The following is a 17,862-nucleotide window of genomic DNA, read 5'->3' as shown; positions in this document are numbered from 1 at the left end:
ACCTTGTCTTGTATTTTAACTCAGTAACTGAGTCAAAAAATCGGAGTATCTCTGTATTTGCTTCGTGGAACTAACTTACTGTTCCATCTAGAGATATTCAGTAATATAAGTGTCTCATAAAAGGCTACTCTGAAAATTCTAACACATTCATTCATTCTTCCATTTCTCCTTTCAGGCAATTTCAGTCAACGATTCTGATAGCAATGTGGCAAGCAAATATCTGGAAATATATTTAGGAAAATCAATTTCAAAAACACATCGATTCTAATTTTCAACAAGTGCCTGTGGTTCAAGTTGCTGTAGCTACTAAAGATATTATGTTGTGTAAAGGGTGCACCCTCTTAACCAACTCTTCTTTCCTGTCTATTGTCTTTCTTCTTTTCATCTCTCCCTCACACACCTTAATAGCAGATACAAGAAAACAATTCCAAATACAACATTGCCCCCAGAAAACATAAAAGAGGGTCAAAGGTACTTAAAGGAAGACTTAGAGGATAGGTAGTTCTAAAGGCTTAACTTTCTGGAATTCGTTTTCTACTTTATTTTTTCTCCTTGTGATCATAGCTATTTTATGCACCCCAAGACAAGTTTTGTTTGGAGGAAATTCAGATATTTGTGCACGCAGGTGGGTAACAGACCTTAGCGAAAGAACCAGCCTCCCTCTGTTCCCAGAGAAGCAAAATAAGCACGATGGGCTGGATGAGCTTCTCCTTTGTGAGCACCCCATCTGGGAAGTTCTTTCTCAGGCCACAGCCGGTCCCCCAGATGTTCCTCCTGCAGGCTCCCTCCGCCCATCTTTGGAGCCTAGACTTTGTCCCTCATGCCCCAGACTTTGCAACCGTTATCACCCCGAAAGAGTCACGCGTGCCAGAGCGTGGACCCCCACAGAGAGGCAAAGAGCCGCATCTCTCTGCTGTGAAAATGCCGGGCTGGCGCCCACCCATCAGCCAGCGAGCAGACCCGACGCGCCCGGGATGCCCGCTCTGCTCCTACCTTAAGTGGCTGCGGCGCGGAAGGCGCTCCGCGTGCTGGGGCTCCTCCTCCGACCGCCGCCCCGGGAACTGTGAGGGTGGTGGGCTGCGAGGGTGCAGTGGGAGGGAGCGGGTCAGAGGAGCGGAGATGCCGGGGGCAGGTACTGGCGGCTCCGAGTCCCCGGGTCTCGGAGATTCTGGGCGGACGCGGAGTTCACAGGTGTGGGCACCAGCTTAGGGCGCGCGGTGCCGGTCGAGGTGACAATCGATCCGAATATTGGCAAAAGTCCCTTTTATAAGGGCGGCCGACGGGGGCGATCGTCAGAGCACTGGAGGCAGACGTCAGAGGAATGTGGTGCTGGGGCTAGAGCTAGGGACCGTGCCCTCGCGAGCAGGGTGGGTGTGGGGGTGTGGAGGGGACCTGGGCCTAAGGAACAAGGCCAGCCCCGCTCCAATATTCCTGTCCCTGATGGTTGCCTGACAAGTCACTGCCACTCCCGTTTCTCTCCTCCATGAAAGAGAGCATGATTCCCTTGGGTCATTTCCAATTCTAACTTCCCAATACTCCGGTTGGAAGCAGGGAATGCGGAGATTGGGAGGGTCTCAGAGAATTACGTTTTCAGATGGAGCAGCTGGAAGTCCAATAGCAAGGAGGGGTCCAGGGTTCTTGTTTCCCAGACTTTCCCGGGAAAGGCATCTTTCACTGAGGGCCAACGGGCCCTTGGGTAGAGACTGATCCTGGCTTTCCTGATGACAGGTTCTCTGAAAGAAAAATTCAGGAAGGTTTGAAAAGATGTTTTAAATCCATACCCCTTCCACTTAAAAATGGCGTCAAAATGAAATATTCTATGAGTTGTCCAAAACATCATAAAAACCAGACAAGATGGCTTTTCTTGTAGAGCCAACTAGATTGTCTATTAAATTGTCCTATTCCAGCATCATGAAAAAATTGCTATGTAAGTTTAAAATTTCTCTTTCTCATCTGTCTACACTTAGATATCTGCACTACATAGTTTATGTACATTAACGTTTCTATTTTACGTATCACTATAATTATAGATCTAGTTAGATACAGATTTCTGTGTGCATTCATATACATATGTGAGACAGTTTATAGAAAAAATATGTGTGTGTATATATATGTTTGTGTGTGAGAGCATATATATATATAGATCTCTCTCTCTCTCTCTCTATATATATATATATATAGAGAGAGAGAGAGAGAGAGAGAGAGTGTTTAGAAGGCCCAAAGTCTAAGACTTCTGGTCACCTTTTCACTCTCTCTATTTTACCATGCCAGTGTGTTAAACAGTGAAATATGCCTACCTAATAATTGGTAGAGTAAGCAAAAAAATTTCTTAACCACTGTCCACCTCTCTCTAGGCAGAATTCAGAACATCCTCCCTTTTCTTACACTGCATTTGGAAATGAACATTATAATTTCTATAATTACTTCCTTTCTTTAGTCTCTGTAAGAGCAAAAACTGTGTCCAAACCCCTTGTTTGAAGTAAACAAGTTTATGGGGTTCAAACTGATATTAAGACAGGGTTGAAGGTCTTGTGTGGACAATTATCAGCTCTGCTTTGAATGATTAACTCACTGCTTTCCTAGCAGAGGTTTAGAAAGCCTTTCAATAGAACCCCATTTTTACGTGAAAGGGTTCTGAATTTAAGCATTTAAGAAACTGACAGGGAAAATAATGGAGTTTCATATAACTCAAGTGTTTTAAAATAGAGATTCATTCATTCCTTTTTGTGTGTGTTTTACACTTAGAACTAAATCGATTTGGGACTTTCTTCAAAGGTTAATTTATATCTTTTCTACCAGAATGCACTTATGGTGATGATGACAAGCAGAGCAGGCCTAGGAAACCACAGTGTATGAAATAGTGTACAAGGCTAAGATCAGGAAGTTATACTCATCTAAAGAGGGACTTTAAGAAATGGTTGTCCTCAGAGAAATATCACCAAGGCTTTCAGGTATAAGAATCGGGAATACAGCCACGGCAGAAGGCTCACTGTTGGGCCCACCTAATCCACTTTAAGAAGCCAGCCTTGCCAGACTTTAAATTTAGTGCCAGATCTGGAAAGGTACAATGACTTTGAAGGTGGCAAAAAAAAAAAAAAAGAAAAATCTTGACCTGGCAGAGCAGCTGCCCTTCATGACAAAAAGCACCAGTTGAAAATAATTGCTGATGTATTGAGTCTACCTCTGTGGAGACATTTCCTCATTTGCCAAGTTTGAGCTCTTGTATGTGATCTGAGGATGACACGTTTGCTATTTTCTTTCTGGGTTATACTCTTCAAGACACCTATTCCTCTCTTGTCTTCAATAAGCACTTCATCTTTCTACTTTCTCCTGAGAATAATATGTGATCATACTTGGAGTTGGAGAAAAACATGTCAGTGGGAGATCAATTGTAGTTTTGGGGGATAAAAAGCTTTGCATTACCAAATCACTTATTCATTTAGCAGACATTTCACAAATGCTTTTTTATATTCCCAGCACTGTCCTAAATACTAAGAAATGTAGAAAATTATATAGTCCAATCCCTTATGCAATTTGTCATCAGTAATAAGAAAGACGAAACTAACAAGAAAAACTCTACTTCAGCATACTATTACAAATGCCAGTGTGTATATATCATATCTATACATAGATTTTAGGGAAAACAAAAACATAAGGCCTTAATCAGACTGGATTATTCCTCCTGAGGGGCAGAGGAGTTTATTCATTCAACAAACACATGTTGAGTACCTACTATGTGCCAGGAATTTTTATAGGAGCTAGAGGTAATGTCAAAAGACTATAACAAAAGTGCCCTGTCTTCAATAAACTTAACATCAATGACCTTGCTACTTAAAGTATGGTCCATGGAACAGAAGAGTCACATCATCATTTTTTTTTTAAATCCAGCATTGGTAGATATTTTGGAAGGACATCACTTGACATACATGTTTTAAACATGACTCATATTAATAAAAATGCAGACATGTTTTATGCATCCTTATCCTTTTAATCATTAGCCATACCGTCTCTGCTTCCTCATTGTATTTTTTACTTGAACGTTTCATAACTTTTAATTGCTTTCACTTAGTGTCAATTGCAAATTTGGCTGGTCATGTCCAAACCAAGGTGATCATCAGAATTATAGAGTACTTAAAAAATTGCAGATTCTATGGTTTCACAGCAGAATGTAAATTGGCACATCCATTTTGGAAATTGTTATGGACTTTCCTCAAAGAACTAAAAATAGGGCAGTTCTTTCTGTCCACTTGTGTCTTTGCAAACGTCTTCTTCTTTTCTTTTTTAATAAACCTGCCCCTTTTGGATCTTTAAATCCCCCTAAAAAATATGAACTATGATTCTTATGATCCAGTAATACAACTTCTGGGTAACTATCTGAAGAATATGAAACCATCAACTCTAAGAGTGAGTGATGTATAGCAGAATGTTTATTGCAGCATTATTTACTAAAGCTAAGATATGGAAGCAAGACATATTAAAGAGAAAATTTATGTTCACAGTAAAATTTAACTGAAATCTTTCCCTTATACTCTGTGTCCCAATACATGCATAGCCTCCACCAGTATGAACATCCTCCACCAGAGTGATAATTTTATTATAATTGGTGAATTCTAATCTGACACATCATTATCAGCCAGTACTCATGGTATAATAAAGTCTATCCACCATTATAGTGGCATAGAGAATGATTTCACTGTCCTAAAAATGTTTGGCAATAATGAGTCTTCTATTATCCATAAACATGGAATATCTATTTATTTAATTTTTCTTTGGCTTCTTTCATTAGAGTTATGTAATTTTCCTCATAAAGATCTAATCCATGTTTTGTTAGATTTAATACTAATTTTCCTCATAAAGATCTAATCCATGTTTTGTTAGATTTAATACTATTTATTTTTTATTAATTTATTTTTATTACAGTAACATGGTTTTACAACTGTATATGACTGAAAGATACAGGTTCATATCTCTTCAGATGTAGTTACTACATCACATCCACCACCAAGGCACCCATCGTCCTGCATAATAGTACAGTGGATTCGCTACAACCATTTGCTCTCTACCCTCCCTATGCCCCCCTGTAACCTCATGAATTTCATACTTTGAATTAGAATTTAAGAATTATGATTTCCTTAATTTTTACCTAAGTTCCTTTTTCTGTACCAGGATACCCTGTAGGACTCCATATTATATGGAATTATGATAATCTCTTAGATTCCTCTAAAGTGTGATACTGTCTCAGACATTTCTTGTTTTTGATGACCTGGCAGTTTTAAAGAGTACTCATGATATATTTTATAGAATATTTCTCAATTGGGGTTTGTGTGATGTTTTTCTCATGATTACACTGTGATTATGGGCTGAGGGAGGAAGACTAGAAAAATAAAATACTGTTTTCATTATATCATCTCAAAGATACATGCTGTCAATATAACTTATCACTGTTGCTATTGTCCTGGATCACTTGACGGAGGCAATATCTATCATGTTTCTTCAATGAAAACTTACTCTTCTTCCCATCCTCTTTCTATACAATAATACTCTTTAAAAGTAAAAGTAAGTCATTATATATAGCCTATACTTCAGGAGTAGGAAACTATGCTCGAACGCCACGAAAAGAAGAAATCTACATAAATTACTTGGAATTCTTCTTTATGGTATATGTCTATTACTAATCAACTACTTAATTCATATATTTATATTAGTATAAAATCTATTTTATGTTATATATTATATGTATATTGTTTATTAGAAATTATATATATTTATTACATTAGAATGAATCTAACAATATATTTTATACATTTAAAGAGATTAAAATCAGTTAAGATGAATTGAGACTGAATCTTAGATTTTTACCTTCTGGTCACTTACTTGTATTTACTACTGAAAAGTAAAGAGACAATTAGAAAAAGATAAGTCAATTGTCCTTCATCACTCTTGTGGCCAGAAAAAAATAATGCTCCCAGTTTACCATTAGTAGAAATTAAATGACAATGCAAGGAAGAGGACCAGCTTTCATCCACCATTCATGAAGACATCCTCCCCAGCCATGGAAGTTTCTTTTATTCCCACCATCATAGTCTTTATTTAATCTGAGGTATATTTTGGGTACTATCATATTGAAAATTATATAACCTTAGGCAACCAAATTATATCTCAGGTCTCTGTGCTTATCTTTTTTTCTCATAATTATCTTGATATTTTAAAGAGTACAAACTGTATAAGCATTAACACTATATTTAATATGATTTTACAAGAAGTCTGTGAATGCAAATCTAATGGGCCATTTGGTTAGTTTTCCCTAATTCATAAGAGGAGAGACATTAATCATCTTTTAGTCACATTGAGAAGCGAGAAGCATCTGGATTGGGCATCATGTTCTGCATGTTTTAATTGATGATTGTGATCTGTCTCCTGCACTCATGTTGACTGCAAATGCATTTTGCTAGTAAATGCTTTACGACATTGGACACTTTTGCTCACTAAGAAAAAATAAAACTAACACTATTTCTACCAATGTTCAACCAGTGATGCAAAATGTTATCATTAGGTGGTAGATAGATGGTAGAGAGGTGATATTTAGTATAAAATTAACACTGAAGTAATTTATATTACTGATTAACTCCTTAAAGTAAATTTATTCACAAATGGAAGATTTTCATATTCTATTAAGGAAAAATTTTATGTATATCCCTAATGCAAAATAGTTTTAGAGATATCCTAGGTTATTAAAAGTAGACTTAGTCTGCATGAAAATAATTCAACTTGGGTTCACATTGTAAGACAGCGTGAGTTAAAATTTCTCTGGATTTCTTCAGACTGAATTTTATTAGTTTTGATAAGCCTATGTTTTTATATTGTGGTGGAAGCAAATCCAATTATATATCTGACTTGATTTTAGTTATAAATGGCATAGACATATATAAGCTCTCTTGGTAAAGATATTTGATAGTTCATTTATTCTTTCAATAAATATACATTGATCACCTATAATGTACCAGGTTTATGCACATAATAGTATTAAATCTTTTTTGTACTTGCCTTGAAAGTTGAAGAATAAAAATAAACCTTTATTTATAGGTATATGTAATTATGCAATCGTGATCCTCTGGGAATAAGCACTCTTTCACACTGTGCTGATATTGTGAGTTAGACTGCAAAATGTCACATTAATGGTATATTCTTGATTATTGGCCTACTACTTGTAACTTATTTCTTCATTTTATTTTTCTTCTTAAGAAAGTGTTTCAAATAAAAATACATGTGGCATTATTATAGAAAGAACAGGGTTTTATGTAAAAAAATAATTCAGTAACATGTTTCTTTCACTTATTATATGCTATTACGCTGGCTAAGGCAGAGTCTCAATTTTGGCCCATTTACCTGTTCTTCTCTTTTCTCCACCTCTCCAAGCCTGGTCATTATATCTGGGAAAAAATTTTCTGGGTAGATGATTATCTCTCTTAATATTCTAAACCTTTACACTGGCTATGTGAATGTAAATCTCAATTGTAAATGGAAATATACTGTATTTTATCATAATCATTACTATTATTATTGTCATGATTGGCAATATATTTTCACTTAGACTTCAATTCATACTAAATTCTCTGGCATTACCCCATTTTGATATGGCTCTTCTGGCAACAGAATCATGTTCTGTAAATTGGGTTCAATCTACGTAACAGTTTTGTTTGAGTTGGAGTTTTGGCATGGTAGAACATGGTAAAATTAAATTTCACATAAAATTCAGATTTCTCATCAAAGTTGAGAAGCTGGCTTGACTGGTTGTTGGTTTTCAGATGGTAATGATGACAGGTTGAGTAATTGCTGTCTCTTTAAGAGTTGGAGTTATACCAAACTGACTGTTCTTGTTTTCCTAAGACCCAAAACAAACATCAATTTGCATTTACTTATGCATGTTTCCTTTTGTATTAGAGTAAGGGTTAAGAGAAAACTAAAGTATTTATGTCCTCTGCCAAAAGTGAGAAAATAAAAATATGTAGGGAGAATTACATTCATATTTGAATTTGTGGCCTCTCTTTTACTTGAACATTATTTGAAGTAAATATGCATTTGAATATGTATGTGTATGATGTGTGTTGGGAGTTTCATTACTTATATTTAATGTAATGGCCATGAATTAATGAGATATCACAGTCTCTTTTAGGATTAGAAATAAATGAAAATTTATATTGTTATAAATGAGTGCATGCACTAAGAAACTATAGTGAAAGTTCTTAATAATGTTTCTTAATTTATTTGCCATTCTTTGAGATGTACTTCCTTTTATTGTGTGTTACATGATAGTCCCATCAGCAGAGTTTAATACTTCATGCTGTGTTAGAAAATATATACTAATTTTTGGAAGAAAAACTCATGTTTTCAAATATATGCAAATATTCTGCAAAAAAACTTTACAAACCTTGTTGATAGTATACAGTGAAAAAATTATAACAATTTGTTGAGGAAGATAAGATCATTTCCACTGGGAAAAATAGTAAGTCTTGGCAAGAGCTTTAGTATAACATCTAGAGAAAAGGAAAATCCCATCAAAGAAAAATAGATAAATTTATCTGCTGTTACTTGAGTATCAGTCAAATCCACAGATGGATTTATAGTATTGTTTTGGAGAAAAAGTTAAAAAAATGTAAGCATCTATAATTTCAGACAGATTTTACCATCACTAACTTCCAACGGTTTCGTTGTATACTTTGGAGAGTCACAAAATGATGAGTTTCTATTTCTTAATCCATGAGCCTGTAAGAGTCCACAGGAGAGAAGCCATTTCATAAGTCACAATGGCACTGGCTTTAGCTGGTGCTCTTACAATTTAAAGCCATAAATGATTGCTCTGTTGAGAGCATGATAATCCTCAAGATGACAATAGATTAGTTAGTATACTCATAAAGATGAGGCTAGATACTCTCTATTACGAAGAATTAGAGTGAGGCTAAGAAAAACACTTTGACTTGATTTGGAGACTCGCTGTTTGATAACAACTCTGGAAGTTATATTAAAAAAATCTTAATGAAAGCTATCAGAAATTTGTCTTCACTGTTACACAGCTCTTATTTTTTTTCCCATTTTCTCTCAAAAGTATTTCTGTTCAAAATCATTAAAACAAGATATTTGTAATAATTGAAGATCATGTGAGAAAGACAAACAATGTCAATTATGCCTCAAGAAAAATGATTAGGAGAAAAAATAACTATTGCTTTTCACTGCTGACAGCTTTTTTTCCCCTTATAATACAGATCACATTAATACCTTTTAAAATAAGATCACTAAAATGTCATTTCAGCCTGATCATTTCAAACTGAATATCGATTTCAGTCTGAAATTGGCAAATATTAAAAATCTTGCACAGATTTCATAATTACCTCAAGCTCACTGGGAGATGGTTTCTTTACACTTCATTTCAAACAAGTATCTTTGCAAGCAATATTTTTTAATACTCAGTATTATCCATAGATTGTCTTCATTTCATAGAGGCATTAATTGCTATTGCTTGATTTCTGGGTAATAAGCTAAAGGTACCACCTGAATAAAATAGTATATTAAAGACTAATTCGTATTTAAAGATAGTAGTCCTTAATAAGTCCATTCTTTCCTCCCTGTAATTTGTAACATTACCAAACTCACTGAAGTTTCAATATCTTCTTGAATATCCATGTATTCCATTTTATTATCATTGTTAATGGGTTGAATGATGACATAATTGCCCAAGTGATACAAGCTGGCTTGTGTTGAACACCTGGCTACTGTTTAGTGTTCCACACACCTGAGACAAGAGAAAAGAGTAAAACAGTGCCAAGGAAGGGCACTGGTCACTGGATATTCTTACCTATGCCCTGACAATTGCAAGACACTACGTAATCTCAGGGCACAACAGCAGGGTTTATTAACAAACAGGAGATTGGGGAAAAAGAGTTTCTGATGCCACAGGTGGCCAACTATCTCACCTCAGATAGTGTCCACAGTGTCCAGTAGTCCAAAACAAAGACTGCTGCTGAACTGGTAAGCAGTGCATTAGGATCCAATTTATGGTAGCAGCGGAGGGACTCAGAGATGGAGTTGCTGAGATGACACCACAGCAGCCCACAGCAACAGTCTGAAGATCAGTCTGGGCAGCACCAGATGCCAGACCAGGCAGTGCTAGATACAACAGCCTAAGGAGGTGATGCTAGAGGATCACAAGTGGTGAGCAACTCTCAAAGGTGGCCAGACACAAAGAGCAGGTCACTGGTCAGCAGCACTGGTCTGTACTGGTCAGTAGTGCTGGTCAGCACTGGTCACCAGGAGGTGGTGCCAGAGACACCAATGTTACAGCTCTTTGTGAGTTGTTGATATAAGTCAACCACAAAGAGCTCTTTTTTTTTTTAGATTTATTTATTTATTTATTTATGCATACAAGAGCTGGGGTACAGGTCAGAGGTGTGGGGTGGGGGGTGAGAGGTTTCACTAGAGACAGAGCGGGGAGCAGAACAGGCAGATTGACCGAAGTACACAGCTGAGGGGAGCAGCGGGCGAGTCAGGAGAGGTCTGCTGCGCCATGTGGGTTGCTCCCTCGCAGGCCAGGGATCGAACTTGTGCTGCAAAGGCTGTGGACAGCTTCATAGGTTGCGTCTTAACCCTTTGTGCCACCAGGGAGGCCCCCACAAAGAGCTCTTTTTAAGAGATACCTGGCCCAGGCCAATGATACTTCTTGCATGCAATGTCAGAGGCAGGGCTAGAGGCAGGTGCAGCCCTGGGATCTCTGTGAAGGTCTATGGAAGTCTGGAGGTTGTTTTAAAGGAACAACAGTATTTCTTTTTTCTTTTTTTTAAGATTTATTTATTTATTTATATAAGCACTGGGTACAGTCAGAAGCGTGGGAGGGTGAGAGAATTCACCAGAGCCAGAAGGTAGAGCAGAGCATGCAGACTGACGAAGTACACTGCTGAGGGGAGCAGCAGGCTGCAGGAGAGGTCTGCATGCCATGTGGGACCCTCACCTGGCAGCCGGGGATTGAACCGGTGCTGCAGAGGCTGTGGGCAGCTTTGCAACCCAGCGCTCAACCGCTGCGCCACCGGGGGTAGGCCAGAGGTTCAGGGGGTGAGAGGATTCGCCAGAGACAGAGTGGGGAGCAGAACAGGCAGATTGACTGAAATAACACTGCTAAGGGAAGCAGCGGACAACAGTATTTCTAATAATACACTGTCCCCTAAAAAGCATTCTGTTTTCTTTCCATATATACATTATAAGGTATCTACTCCCAAAATACAAAAACACTAATTTGAAAGGAAACCTGCACCCCTACATTTGCAGCAGCTCTATTTACAATAGCCAAGATATGGAAACAACTCAAGTGCCTAAATATAGATGAGTGGGTGAATAAGATGTGGTACATATATTCAATACGATATTGCTCAGCAGTAAAAAACAAAATAAATAAATTCATGTCATTGAGGCAACATGGATGGAGTTGGAAGAGATAATGCTAAGAAAAATAAGTCAGAAGGAGGAAGATAAACACTAAATGGTGTCACTGACATGTGGAATGTAAGGAAACCAAGCTAAGAACCAAAGAAAGATATTAAAAGCTAACACTTGAAAATTGACTATAGAACTGAAGCCTCAAAAGGGGCTAGGGATTGGGGATGAGGGATCAGGGGAGGAAGCACAGTGGACATTGGTGACAGACTATGGGTGATTTGGTGGTGGGTACCCTACAGTGGTGATAACTGATGGGAGGATCCTTATGTTACCACAATTAAAGGAATAAATTATTTTTTTTAAAGTACAATATTCTGGATCTTTATGGTATTAGAAATATTCTGTATCTTGATTGTATCAATCTTTGGGGTGGTTATGGAATTTCTCTATTATTTCCTATAACAGCATGTGAATATACAATTATCTCAAAATAAAAAGAGTGCTCTTTTTTTCTTCATAAAAATCTTTAATTTTTTTTTTTACCATCATTGTTCATTTTTAAACAATATTTGCTTCCTCCCACCCCCTCAGGTGTAGTCCCCATGGAATTTCCTTCCCCAATGCACCCGTGCACCATCACCTCAGTCCCCTGTGCTCCTCCCTCCCTCCCTCTGGTCCCTCTCCCCCCTCCTCCTCCCCTGCAGGATGTCTCTGGTTTACAATTGTCTGTTTTTGCTCTGTTGTGTTTTGCACTGTTACTGTTTTTTTACACTGATGTGTTATTTGGTTCCCCTATATTCCTGCTATAAGTGAAACCATGCAATATTTTTCTTTTTCCTTCTGGCTTATTTCACTGAGCATAATTCCTTCTAGTTCCATCCATGTTGCTGCAAATGGCATGAATTTATCTTTTTTGATTGCTGAGTAATATTCCATTGTGTATATATGCCACATCTTCTTGATCCCAGTCATCTGTTTTTGGGCATTAAGGTTGTTTCCAGGTTTTACCTATTGTAAATAGTGCTGTAATAAACATAGGGGTGCAGGTGTTCTTTTGAATCAATGTTTTTGTGTCCTTTGGGTAGATTCCTAGTAGTGGAATTGCCAGGTCATATGGTAGCTCCATTTTCAGTAGACTGAGGAACCTCCAGACAGCTTTCCGTAGTGGTTGGACCAGTTTGCACTCCCACCAGCAATGTAGGAGAGTTCCTTTTTCACCACACCCTTGCCAACATTTGTTGTTGCTTGTTTTTTAAATATGTGCCATTGTGGTGAGTGGTGGTATCTCATTGTGGTTTTGATTTGCATTTCCCTGATTTTAAGGGATATTGAACATTTTTTCATATACCTGTTGGCCATTTGCATTTCCTCTTTGGAGAAATGTCTTTTAAATTCTTCTGCCTATTTCTTGACTGGATTCTTTACTTTGTTTTTGTTTGTGTGGGTTCTTTGTATATCTTTGTGATCAATCCCTTATCAGTTGTATGGAGTGCAAAAATTTTTCCCAATCAGTGGGGTGTTTCTCTGTTTTGGTTAATGTCTCTTTTGCTATACAGATGTTTTCAGTTTGATGTAACCCCAGGTGTTTATTTTTCCTTGACTTTCTTTGCTTTGGGTGATGAGTCTTTAAAGATGTTATTGAGATGTACGTTTTATAGTGTTTTACCTATATTTTCTTATATGTATTTTATGGTTTCAGGTCTTATGTCCAAGTCTTTTATCCATTTTGAGTTGATTTTGTGTATGGTGAAAGGTAGTGGTCTAGTTTCAATTTTTGCATACGGTGGTCCAGTTTTCCCAGCACCATTTATTGACCAAGCTGTCCATGTTCCAAATTGCATATTCTTTGCTCCTTTGTCAAAGATTAGTTGTCCATATAAATGTGGCTTTATTTCTGGGCTCTCTATTCAGTTCCATTGGTCTGTGTGTCTGTTTTGTTCCATTACCAAACTGTTATAATAATTATAACCATAATAATTAAGGCTTTGTAATATAACTTGAAGTTTGGAAGAGTGATACCTCCTTTCTCTTTGGTTTTCATCAGTAGAGCTTTGGCTATTTATGGTTTTTTTGTGGTTCCATATGAATTTCATCAGTATTTGTTCTATTTCTTTGAAGAATGTCATTGAGATTTTTATTGGAATAGCTTTGAATCTGTACATTGCTTTTGGTAGGATGGACATTTTAATAATGTTAATTCTTCCTATCCATGAGCAAGGGATGTCTTGCCATTTCTTTGTGTCTTCTTCTATGAAAAGAGTACTTTTAGAAAAATAAAAAATAATATCAATCAAAAATATGTCTGTGATGGCAAATTAAAAATTATTTTTGGGTAAAAAAGCAAAAATTTTAATACTGGTTATTGATCTGTAAACTGAAGTCCTACGTTTATTTTATTTTCTTGATTTATTTTAGAAATTGCTTGTATACAAAGAAGAGAGCAATCCCCGTGTGAGAATACAAAAGTCTAGATAAGCATTTATCCACCCAGAAAATAAATAGCAGTAAGAAGAGATCCATATCTATTTCAGTGGGACAATTGCATAAAATATATTTGAAAATGTTCAAATAGATCTTAAAATTTTAGTTCTTTCCTATATCCACCTTACAGTTTCATCAGGATTAATTATTTGGCAAGTGAAACATGTGTCAGAAACATCCTCAGCAATTTTTGAGTGACATTGCCCTACCAATTCTGCCTACAGATTATAGCCATCTTTTTCTATGATATAGTAGTAGAATTGAATATTTTTAACTAAAAAATATGTTAGCCAGAAATATCAGAATGGAAGAGAGTGAAAAATTATTTCCTAAGGAACAACAGATTATTTGTAAGGATGTAGTTCATGACTACCCTGTGTATAAGATCAACTTGTAAATGGTGAAACCATCAGAAATTTTTCAGAACCTTTTGGTTTATATCATGAATTTTAAGGCATTTTTCCAGATTGAACATTGTAAATAAATATCAAATCATGTCTGTTTTTATACATAGACAAGTATTTTTCTTTAAACATGAAAAGTATGAAGTCATTGAAAATATTTATTTTGTAGCATTTTTAAAAGATTTTTTATTTATTTATGCATACAAGAACTGGGGGGTAGGCCAGAGGTTCAGGGGGTGAGAGGATTCGCCAGAGACAGAGTGGGGAGCAGAACAGGCAGATTGACTGAAATAACTCTGCTAAGGGAAGCAGCGGACAAGCCGGGTGGTCTGCTGCACCGTGTGGGTTAGCTCCCTGGCTGGTGATTGAACTCTGCCGCAGTGGCTGGTGGAACTCATGCTGCAGTGACTGGTGACAGTTTGATAGCACTGAGACTTTAACCCCTGCACCACCAGGGAGGCCCCCTTTTATAGCATCGTATACCATAAATTATGAAGAATGAAATTCTCTCTTAACCTGTTGATTTTTTCCTTTCTATTGTAATTTTGATAAAGAATTTACTAAAATTTCAGTATTTTGTGTTATGAGTAATAAATAGATTTTTAAAAATAACTGGATCTTTTAATTACTTATCCATTTCAAGTCCACAATCAGTTGCAATAATATTCTTATCACTGGGAACCCAACCCACTTCATCAGGACTGTGTCTAGTTTAGGGGATTTCTGAAGTGCCATGATTATGTCCTTCTCCCAATACTAGTCCCCACAGGGATTATGAGATGTTCTTTGTCCACTCTGGTATTAGATTTTTAATCTTCTGGTTTCAGTGCTGACTGGACTGGCCCTCTAATCATGATGAATGTTTGGCTTGAGGGTTTACAAATATTAGCTTGCTTGCTATGTGATGTGAAATGTCCTGCCTGGACATATTTGAAGCATCATCTCAGAACATATCAGAAAGGCAAAAATTAGATACATCTCCCATAACCTGCCCACTACCCCCCACATATGCACTGAATAACCTTCTAAGTTAGAAACTCTGCCTGACTAAAACAGTCATCACACTGAAAATTCTCTAAGAATCCACTCCTCAAAGCTCTACCCAGGAAGAAGTGAGCAGGATTTACCAAATAGTTTCTTCTCTCCTGGGATAGTGGTGGTGTTAGATATCAGTGTCCTTCTGTCTTTCTCTCTTTTAGGAAAAAAAAATGTTGATTTTATTTTCTAGACATTTTTGGTTTATAGAAAAATTGAACAAATAGATTTTTCCATGTATTTCCTCTTCCCATCAGTTTCTCCTATTACTATTTTGCCTTAGTGTGGTATATTTGTTAGAATTGACAAACTGATATTGATATATTTACTATAGTCCTTAATGCATATTACTTTTCATTCTGTTCCACAGTTCTGTGGGTTTTGGCAAATACGTAATGTGATGTGTCACCAACATAGTCTCAAGCAAAACACAAAATTTAATTTTCAGTACATCCAGAATTTAGAGGCCACAGGTTTTCTCAAGACAAATAAGTTAAAAAAATAAAGTCCTTGATTACCAATAAATGCTTTGAGAAATAAAATCTAATTCTGGAAAAAAAATACAAATTTAGAAAAGTTTATTTCCAAAAGAGACTGTATGAATTTTCTATTCGATTCCATTGGTCTGTATGTCTGTTCTTGTTCCAATACCATGCAGTTTTGATGATTATGGCTTTGTAGTATAGTTTGAAGTCTGGGAGTGTGATGCCTCCATTTCCTTCTTTTTTTTTCAGTAGAGCTTTGGCTATTCGGGGTTTTTGGTGATTCCATATGAATTTCATCAATAATTGTTCTATTTCTTTGAAGAATGCCATTGAGATTTTGATTGGAATAGCATTGAATCTGTATATTGCTTTTGGTAGGATGGCCATTTTAATAATGTTTATTCTTCCAATCCATGAGCAGGGGATGTCTTTCCATTTCTTTGTGTCTTCTTCTATTTCTTTTAACAGTGTTTTATAGTTTTCTTTGTATAGGTCCTTTACCTCTTTTGTTAGATTTATTCCCAAATGTTCAACATCACTTGTAATCAGGGAAATGCAAATCAAAACTACCATGAGATACCATCTCACACCAGTGAGAATGGCACATATTAAAAAAACTAGCAACAACAAATGTTGGCGAGGGTGTGGAGAAAAAGGAACTCTTCTGCACTGTTGGTGGGAGTGCAAACTGGTCCAACCACTATGGAGAGCTGTGTGGAGATTTCTGGACCTACTAAACATAGAGCTTCCATATGATCCAGCAATTCCACTCCTAGGTATTTACCCAAAGGACACAGAAACATCAATTCCAAAGAGCACCTGCACCCCTATGTTTATAGCAGCACTGTTTATAATAGCTAAGCTTTGGAAACAACCCAAATGCCCAAAAATAGATGACTGGATCAAGAAGATGTGTACATATACACCATGGAATATTACTCAGCATTCAAAAAAGATAAACACATGCAATTTGCAGCAACATGGATGGCGCTGGAAGGGATCATGCTCAGCGAAATAAGCCAAAAAGAAAAAGAAAAATACCGGATGGTCTCACTCATAGCAGGAATCTAGAAAACTTAAATAAGGGACCAGGAAAATGAATATAAGAAAGTGAAAATCAAAATCAACAAAAAACTATGAACCAGAGACACTTTTTGGGGGGTGGGGGGCGGGAGGGGAAGGATTGGGGTCAGAATGGGGCGTTTGCAATTGTATGGGGGAATATAAAAATAAAATTTAATATTAAAAAAAAAAAGAAAGAAAAAAATCAAAATCAACAAACAACTATGAAAAAAAAAAAAAAGAGACTGTATGAAAACTCACAGTATTTATAAAGTGCAAATGTACTAATTAAAAGTAGACTGGATGTGGGCCTCCCCTGGCTACTGGTGAGGGTCCCACAAAAAAAAAAAGTAGACTGGATGTAAATGACATTTATTTAACTGATTAATTTTGACTAAAATCAAAACACAATAATGTTTTGCATTCTCCAACTTGGTTGAATACCAAATTCCCAAGTTACTGGGCCTGTGATGAAATCAGATACTTTTAATGTCAATTCTGAAACATCGTTTACAACAACTTCCATATTAAATAATGTGACTTTACCATGCTAGTTGGTTATACACATTAAGCATTCACTGCGCTAGCTGAAATTACCTACCACCTGTTTCCATAACATTCTATCTTTTCTCTTTATCCTGAACACACAACCCTAAGACATAAAGAGCATCTCTAATTTTTTTAAGATGCTAAATGATCAATATGATATAATCAAGTAAATTCTGATTAATTTGTCCTTTTCTTTAAATTGTCAGGTATCAGTGTGCCCTCTGCTGGTGAGCTCACATAATAGGTAAAAACAGGTTAAGATTTTGAAAGGATGCTGGGCGATTTTGGGGCTCCATCCTCCATCCCCAACTTCCCCATACCCAATTCTCTTTTCAACTGAGGTAATGCTTATTTATAAGTTTCAGGTGTACAGTTTTCCATGTCAACATCTTTATATACTGCAGTGTGATTACTGCCAAAAGTTT

The sequence above is a fragment of the Talpa occidentalis genome, unplaced genomic scaffold, assembly GCF_014898055.3.
Source record: "Talpa occidentalis isolate TD23 unplaced genomic scaffold, MPIMG_talOcc4v2.1 talOcc4.5, whole genome shotgun sequence".
In the NCBI taxonomy this organism is placed as follows: domain Eukaryota; kingdom Metazoa; phylum Chordata; class Mammalia; order Eulipotyphla; family Talpidae; genus Talpa; species Talpa occidentalis.
This window is presented reverse-complemented; position numbering follows the sequence as displayed.